Here is a 9,516-nt window from a genome sequence, read left to right on the forward strand (position 1 = left end):
GATAAATCACAAAAACGAGGGTTAGACAGAATGGAGAAATTGAAAAATCAAAGTAGGCCAATTGCTTTCAAATCCACAAGTTTGGAACAAGGGAATAAATTTCAATTCTGAATAACTCTTAATGAAATTTTTTAATATGTTATACGAAAAACAATACAATACTTATTTTTTCATAAATAAAAATATGTTACAGATTGTTTTTAATCAAGCAGATTTGTTTCCCTAAATGTCTTTCTGCTATTAACTTCTGACATTAACTCTAACGATTATGACGATTTCAGAACATCTTATACTGTTAAATGTCAGAAAATAAATAACAATTAACATAGAGTATTATTGTGGCCTATAATATCAACTACTATGTGTTTAATCCTTTCTTATAATTATGTTGATCATTTGTTGTACATTTGAATACAAGCAAAATTCTGTAACAAGATTGACTTTATTCATGAAATGAAAAATAACTCTTTTCAACTCTATGGATGAACACGCTGTATGTTTAAAAAATAACTTTTCGAAACTATTTTAATAAAAAAATACCATTTTTACTTTTAGAAGAAGCCCATAAAATTCTGAATATTCTCTAAGTGAATTTGCAATATAATGATTTTTTTCAAAATTGGTTTTTTAGTTTGCTTTTACAAAGATGCGGTCCAAAGTAAACAGGGCTATTAAAAAATAGGCATTTCTAGTGAGGCCATTTATTGGCAGTTACAGTCGGAAGTGACAATAGTTGTCATCGGCACAAAAATGAGCATCGACCAAAAAGCTAATATTAACTTTTGTTTTAAACTTGGTAAAACTTTTACCAAAGATCAGCCAAAATTTTCATTGAAATTCATGGAATTAGAATTGAGCATCTCAAAAACATCAGTTTGTCACATTTTGGCCGAACATTTGAGGTAAGCGCCCATTTATTCGTATCGGACGGACGCATCGAACAGTCGAATAGGACAAAAATAGTTAATTACATTATTTAAAATGGAGCAAGGTATACTTGTTCGCATCGCCCGCATCGCATAACGAGAATTCCTTTCTTCTCCTATTTTTCTTCTTCCTCAAAAATGTGTGCAATGGCAAATATCTCTTCATCTGAACTGTCCATTTTGACAACAGGAATAAAACTGAATACCAATACGTTAGGCAAATCCGAATGTAGTGCGCGATGTTGATAAAAATAACACGATTGGTCAGATGCGTCCGATACATCCGATGCGAACAAATGTGCGTTTACCTTTGGGCTACGGAAGAGTGTGTGCACGTTTTGTTCCGTACAAGTTGACTGACGATCAAAAATTGCTCAAAATTCAACATCCCAAGGACATCATCAAGGAGGCCAAAAAGCACAAAAACTTCCTTTACAACACTGACATTGGTGATAGAAGGTAGGTAGTGTTTTCAGTATGATCCAAAAATCAAGCGCCAAGCTGCCGAGTAGAAGGTTTTATTCTATTTTAGGTATAGCTCATTCAAACATTCAAAAATAATTATCTTATTAAATGAAGTCAAACAATGTTCTTCAATTCTGGAAACCTAGGTATACCATAAATATCTAACCCCAAAGACAAAATTCCTAACTACCGCTCCAACTAGCATTGAATTATACCGGCAATAATCAGTAAACAGCTAGGAATACATAATTATCAAATATAAAAACTAAAAATGATATGTTAAAATATAATTAACACAAAAATACACCTACTGAGCACTACTGAATAATAAATTGTAATTATCTAAAACAAAAATAAAAAATGACATGTGTAAACATTTTTAATATAAAAACACCTCTGGAATAGTGAAATTATTAAATAATGCGATTTTTCAAAGAACTATTTTATATTTTTGTTATATGTCTCTTGAGAAATACCAAAACGCAAAAATAGCTGCCATGAAAGTTCTTTCTAAAGTTCTATTTCCACATTTTATTAGGATTGTTTCTTCAGGTACCTGCTTGCGAAAGTAATTAATAAATACTAATAGAAAAAAATTATATATACATACATACATACATATACAGCGTGTCCCGGAAATGGTGGGCAATCTCTCGGATATGGATAGATAATGAGAAAATAATGTCACAAGTTCATATAAAAATTTTTCCTCCGGGCTCACCCTGTAGAGTTATTAGCTCTTGAAGTTGAGAATTAAAAATGTTTTTTTTTGCTGTAACTTTTGTATTTTTCAATAAATTTTGAAAATTTTTTGGCTGGATCTATAATTTTTGAAGCTGCTTTGGATTATAAAAATTTATGGTATTTTACGTAAAAAAGGTATACTTGTTGAATATCCATAATATATATTTTTTGAGATAAACCCGTTTAAAGAGGAAGGTACCATTTAATTTGAGACATTTTATTTAATTGAAACACGGATTTAATCGTAGTTGGCTTTTACATGTCAGAGTATGCCAAAGGCAATTAAATTGTCAAACTTGTCAAATACGTAGTTTTAAATCAAAGACTCATCTCATAACTCATAATTTGTTATAAAATATGGAGTATTCCAATGAAGAATATGCTGATATGCATTTAATGTAATCTAGTCCAATTCAACAAGAGTAAAAATAAAAAATATATATATTTCCAATATACTTTTGGGAAATATCTTAGCCAATTTCCATTAGTGTATTAACACTACTATAATATCCCGGTTAGTTTAATTACTTTAATTACTAGTAGCAATACCCGCAGTAACGCAAGAGAAAGGGTCGCAAAGAATTCATAACTGTGATTTGTAGAGATAGTTACCAAAAAATTGGTATGGTAAAACAATTACATATTTGAAAACAGATATAACCATGTAAGATAATGCTCAAGATGATTTGATAATACTTATGATCATTTAAAATAAGAGTTTTTTAAAGAAAATATGAAAAAAAGCATAGAAAAACATTCTTGAGAATACTGACCCTACCAGGGTCTATAAAGGCCAGTTGAATAAGAGACAATAGTTATTCATTCTCAACTTACGAGGCCTGTTAAAAAATAACCGAACTTTTTGAATCACGCGCTAATTTCTTGTTTGATAACCGAATAACAGAAAGAAAGTCGTGTGGTCGTTTGTCAGCAACTCCTTAAAAAATCCAATGGCGATGAAACATTCATTCAAAGGATAATAACGGATGAAAGCTGAGTTTATGGCTACGACATTGAGACAAAAGTTCAATCATAACAATGGATTGGCAAAGGATTTCCATGTCCCAAGAAAGCACGTCAGTCTCGATCCAATGTCAAAGTCATGTTTTTTAGTCTTTAATTGAATTTTGAATTCTTGCCTCAAGGTGAAACAACGAACCGTGTGTACTATCAAGGTGTTTTACAACACGGTTGCGCGAAAAAATCTGCAGAAAGAGACCAGAGTTGTGGCGAGACAACTCATGGTTCTTGCACCATGAAATGCGCCGGCACATTCAGTTTTTCCAACTCGTCAGATAAAAATCAGTCTTCCTTCACGCTCTTTACTCGTCAGACTTGGCTCCATGTGATTTCGGAAATTAAAATCAGTGCTGAAAGGACACTGTTTTCAGATAATTGATGACATCAAAGCAAATTCGTCACATACTTTAAATGCCAATAATGTATAAAATCAATAATTAAGTTTAAAAAATAAAGTTATTTTCTGAACAGACCTTGTACATTCAAAATCTTTATATCTTGTAATTTACTGTTAATAGCTTATTTTTCTTGTGATCGAAAAAAGGAAATATTGAGGTGAAATAAACGCGGTGGAACTAAACACTCATTCTATATGCATATAGCCTAGTATTTTATGATGTTCTTCTATAGAATTTTTTTCAAGAAGAACATACCGAGTACCCATGTACGTACGTGAGTATGTACATATTTTTTAAAATCCCACAAGTGTATCAATATTTTTTCTGCAAAATATACATAAAAACGGGGAATAATTTTATATAACAGCGGATATAAGTTGTGGTTTAGTTTTACCTACGTGTAATAAATAGTTTCGGGGTAAAATGAATACAATAGATAAAGTGCCTGCCTACATGTTGCGGTTTTTAAGACACAGGTTCATGTTACAAGTGTCAGATGTCTGACCAGAATAATTGGCCTTTGGGAAATTTCAATTAGACATACGGATTCCGAGCACAAAAACAGTATTAGATTAGCACGTGCTACAGGACAACGAAAAAATTGCACGAACTAAAATTATAATGCAGGAAACCATTAAATTTGTAAAGATTAAAAAGTTTTTAAAATGGTAAATATTTAATTTCGTTATTACATGCGTTTTGCAAATCAATAAACTTGTTATATTTATATTAGCATATTAACTAATGAAATACACTTTTATATATATTTCTCGAAAAGAAAGTTAAGTTTAACTCACAGTTTGCTTGTTTTTAAAGAATCATACACTTACAGAGTTCTGCATTTAATATGTATCTTACTTTTTTGTTTTTGAAAAAGATATTGTTCTTTATTAACTGATATAGTTTTTACATTTTCTGTAGTTATTTATTTGTGTTATTCTTTTAATTTTCCTTTTTTTTCTTACCTATTTATTGGATATTTTGCCAGCAGTGAAATAAAATATAAATTAATATACTTACATTCTTGCGCCAAAAGGTGCAGTCAAGAGTTATTTTTATAAAAATAGTTTTAACTAACAAAAAATCTCACACTGAGAAAAGTACAAAAGACAAGAAACACACCACTTTATATCCCGCACTTTAAATAGTTGTTAAAATCTATCTTTCAGCGTAAAAAGATCGCGGTCTCTTTTAATTTTCTTCTACCGGTATTACGTATTCTTTCTCCAAAATTTTGTAAATTCTCGTTTTTTAATGCAATCTTCGTGCTCGTATTTTTACAGGTCAAGAGGTCTCTTCAATATAATGTTGCATAAATACAATTTTTTAATTTTGAAAATCAGTATTTGTTTTATGTTCAGGGTATTGATTGTATTAGTATTTTTTTATGAATTGCAGTTAATTAGCCTTGGAAGCTAGTTTTGATCTACAAATTTTGAAAAATATGTTGCCGTCCTAATGTGAAGTCTATGTATACAGTTAGTTAGAGTTATCTTAAAACATCTCTTAGAATTTAATAAAAACATTTGTAGTAAAAAATAGATTTCCTGTGCCACCTACCTACTTTTTTTATACAGCTTCACAAACATTCGTTTTATTGCTTAATAATAAATTTTTCTGCTGGATTTTAATTTAAAAGGGATTTTATATTAACAACAGGGTTCCATATGAGGTATTAAATTTTAATTTAAACACTACTAATACTTTAATGTTTATACATATTATAACTTAACTCTGCTTATATTAAAGTCTATTATCTTCGCTGTAACTTCATTTATACGATGTGTCTGGAAGAGAATGGACCATTTTTCAAGAGTAAGTTCCTTATGTGAAAATAAATCGATTTAGATCAGTCTACCTTGGTAGGTTAAAAAGTTATCGGCCTTAAAACGATTTTATTCCATATTATTTATTTAAGATAACAAGGTCACTATTTCGAAAAATTTGATTTGAATATGTTTTATGATAGTCGAATATGATTTCATTTTTTTTACTTAAAATATAGAGGTCGCTAAGAATATCTGAAACAATCTTTTGTTTTTCGCCATGTTTTTTATTGGTAGAAATTTTAAGAAAGCCTAAATGTTTTTTGAAAAATCACTTTATTTATTTAAAAAAGTTACTCTTGCATTGTTAAAATATACTGTTGCAGGGAAAAATGGATTTAATTTTTTTACTCGAGTAATCAGATACGGATTATTATAGTCAAGGTAAATATCACTCTTTTGTTAAATATAAAAACTAAATTAATTATTTTATACGATTTAGACCAACTTACCCCCATTCAATAATAATAATCAACCTATACTGACATATAACTCTGTGAATTTTACTTTACAGTAATACTTTCAAAAGCTGATCTTTCAATAGACAGTGTAGACACTGACCTTGTAATAGAGGTAGGTTGATATAAATCCTAAGAAATATTTAATTTAGTTGTAAATTTAGCAAAAGAGTGAAATTACTGATACTGCAGTAAAAAATTGAAATCAGCTTTTTTTTGGAACGGCGCCGGCGTTTGTATAAGGAAATCACTCTTTAGGTATGACGCTTTTGCTTTTGGACACACTGTACATAATCATAATTTTACAATAAAATTACATACACACTGTTGACGACATGTGGTCTATTGAACTGTTGTAAATTCTCCGTGTTCCTTTTTGTAACGTAAGACAGATACCAGGTCTGTTCAGAAAACAACCGCACTTTTTGAATAACGAACTAATGAAGATATTTAGTTATGGCAACATTGTGTTGAGCATAACCTCCTCTGTAACCACATGGATTGTTGATATCTAATGTAGTTTTTGTGACACTGTTATTTGAGTGCAACGGGTTTAAGTGTTAGTAATGATTTTTGAAATGTGCGATTTTCTGGGACAACAATGCAGCGTAGAATTTTGCGTAAAACTGGGGAAAACTTGCACGGAAACGTTTCAACTTTTGAAACAAGCATACGGAGATGATGCTATGGGTCGTACGCAATGTTACGAATGATTTTTACGATTTAAAAACGGTCGTTAGTCAAGTGAAGATGATCATCGACCAGGAAGCCTTTCGACTTCAACTGATATCTTCCACGTTCAGAAAGTCAAGGGTCTGGTTCGTGTAAATCTCCTATTAACTGTCAGAGAAATTGCAGAAGAAGTTAGTATCTCAATTGGGCCATGCCATGAAATTTTGACTGAAAAATTGAACACTCATCGAGTTGCAGCAAAATTTGTTCCTCGTTTGATGACCAAACAACAGAAAAATTGTGTGGATATTTGTTAGCAACGCCTTGAACAATCCAATGACGATGAAACATTTATTCAAGGATTATAACGGAAGACGAAAGTTGGGTTTACGGCTACGACATTGAGACAAATGTTCAATTATCAATTCTCTATCTAATGTCAAAGTGATGCTCACTGCTTTTTTTCGACTTTAATTTTTAATTTATGTTCGGTTATTTTCTGAACAGACCTTGTAAACATTACGTATTCACAATCTTACGTATTTCGCCTCGCCACTGAATCTTCCTGAATTAATTTGTTTCAAAATTATATAAGCCCATTTTCTTCCGCACTCCTAGATTCCATTATCTCACCCTGACTTTGCAAACGGCAATTTATCAGTTAAGTCATTTCCAGAGGGCACGGGATGATCGCGTAACTCAATACCGGAAACAATGACATGTCCCTCGCATAAAAAACACGGCCTCCTTGATCAAAGCGACACAATGTAACATGTAATCACTGAGATTGCCCTTAAATCGACCCTCGCTATACACTGTTTCAGGATTGGCAATGCGTGTGTACCCGTTGGTGAACGTTTGGGGCAAGGGACATTTTTAACAGTGTATGTAAAATTAAAGAACAGTTGAAGTACCGGGATAAATCTGGTAGGCGAGTGATACTCCAGATTGCTAACCCAGTAGTGACATGTGGTCTACACCCCTGTACCGCAGAATTGATTTTATTCATTACTTTGTACACGCACTTGAGAGGATTTCATCCTCATTTACTAATGGCAAGGGGTCATAGATGATATATCTCATGTAAAATGTATCTGAGAAAAAAGAATGTTTAAATAAATGTAGTAAGTTATGACTTATGATTAATACGATTTGTCTTCAAGTTATGTTTTATGCTAATGTAGGTACAATTTCCAATATTTCCATAACATTTTGTTAACTATCCAAAGCTGTGAATTGTTATAGTAGCTAAATCACAAATTTTGTTTTGCCTGATGTGAAGAAAAAAAACTAAATATTAATAGACGTGTATAAAATACTAATAAGAAAATAAATTAAATGCATATCTATTGCATCCGTTGACTTAATATAGTTAGCCCAATACAAAGTGATCTTAAACTCCTAATATTTTCAGGATATAATAAGCGAATAAGCGTTATATTTTTTATTTCTTGAAAATTGATAATAAGAAAGAAATTTAAAGTAGAACTATAGATATGTTCTTTTGAGATATCTTAAAAATCCTTCTAGATACTTCTTACTCATATAACATTTATTATGTTAATAAAGCTAAGAGATATCTAATTACTTTGTTTTACTTTTCCTGTAACAGACAAAAAATTTTAAGCAGCCTTTGAATCCAATTTTCACTTTCCAAAAGAATTATTATATATACATTTTTTATTTTAACTGCAACGAATCGGCGATGGGTTTCAGAAACTTGAATGAATTCCCTACAAGGTCCTGGCACGGTTTTTTAGAAAACAAATTTTTTTTATACTTAACATGACTGAAATATCATAAAAAAATAGGACCTTTAGGGGTCTTCTAGAAAATCACGTGCCACATTGAGAATATTGGGAAAATGACTAATGTTAAGTGTGCCTCTTACAGATCATTGTACCCCTAAAAGCCCTACAGAGTTTCAATTCGATCCATCAAGCCGTTTATTTGTTTCATTAGATTGAATTTTTTAAAAAATTAAAGGATCACGATTTTTTGCCTATAAATGCTCATAATCTGTAAAAGAATGAAAAAAACATTTTTTCCTGATTTTTTTTTACATTCTTATTGCAGAAAGAGTTTGAAATTATGAAAAAAACAAATTTGTTTCGAAAAAAAATTATTTTGAACCGATTTTCAGAAATTTCGCAAAACCGCCGGCATTAGCGTTGCACAAATCGTACCACGTCGAAGTTGCACGGTCGGATTTACGCTTCTTTTACACACGTGCGAAAAGCGTTTGAAGTTATGACAAAAAAATTTTTTTTTTTTTAATTATTTCGTTGGATTCCCCCAGAAAATTTATTTCAGTAATCACCAAGCATTTTCGACACGATTCCCCTACTTCATTTCGTGATTATGCTGACCGAATTTTAATTAAATTTAAAAAAGTTGATACCCCTAACCGAATATTAATGTACACCCTTTTCAGAGATTATTGCTGCGATACTTCTGAATTCATAAAACGCTTTTTCCGAATTTACCTGAACACTAAAACAAATAGTTTTTTCAAACCACCTTTTTTTCAGTAGGAAAAAAAAAATGAAAATGTTTTTTTCATTCTTTTACAGATTATGAGCATTTAAAGGCAAAAAAACGTGATCCTTTAATTTTTTTAAAAATTCAATCTAATTAAACAAAAAAACGGCTTGATGGATCGAATTGAAACTCTGTAGGGCTTTTAGGGGTACAATGACCTGTAAAAGGCACACTTAACATTAGTCATTTTCCTAATATTCTCAATGTGGCACGTGATTTTCTAGAAGACCCCTAAAAGTACGATTTTTTACGATTTTTCAGTCATGTTAAAGATAAAAAAAAATTGTTTTCTAAAAAACCGTGAAAGGACCTTGTAGAGAATTCATTCAAGTTTCTGAAACCCATCGCCGATTTTCTGTGCAACCATTGGTTTCTGAGATATCGATGAACAAAGAGAAAATGATCCATTTTCATTCAAAGTCCGATAGCTCAGCGAGAAATGGTCGTATCGAGACCAAAAAAAAAA

This window comes from Anoplophora glabripennis, unplaced genomic scaffold (genome assembly GCF_000390285.2).
Source record: "Anoplophora glabripennis isolate ALB-LARVAE unplaced genomic scaffold, Agla_2.0 scaffold277, whole genome shotgun sequence".
Taxonomy (NCBI): Eukaryota; Metazoa; Arthropoda; class Insecta; order Coleoptera; family Cerambycidae; genus Anoplophora; species Anoplophora glabripennis.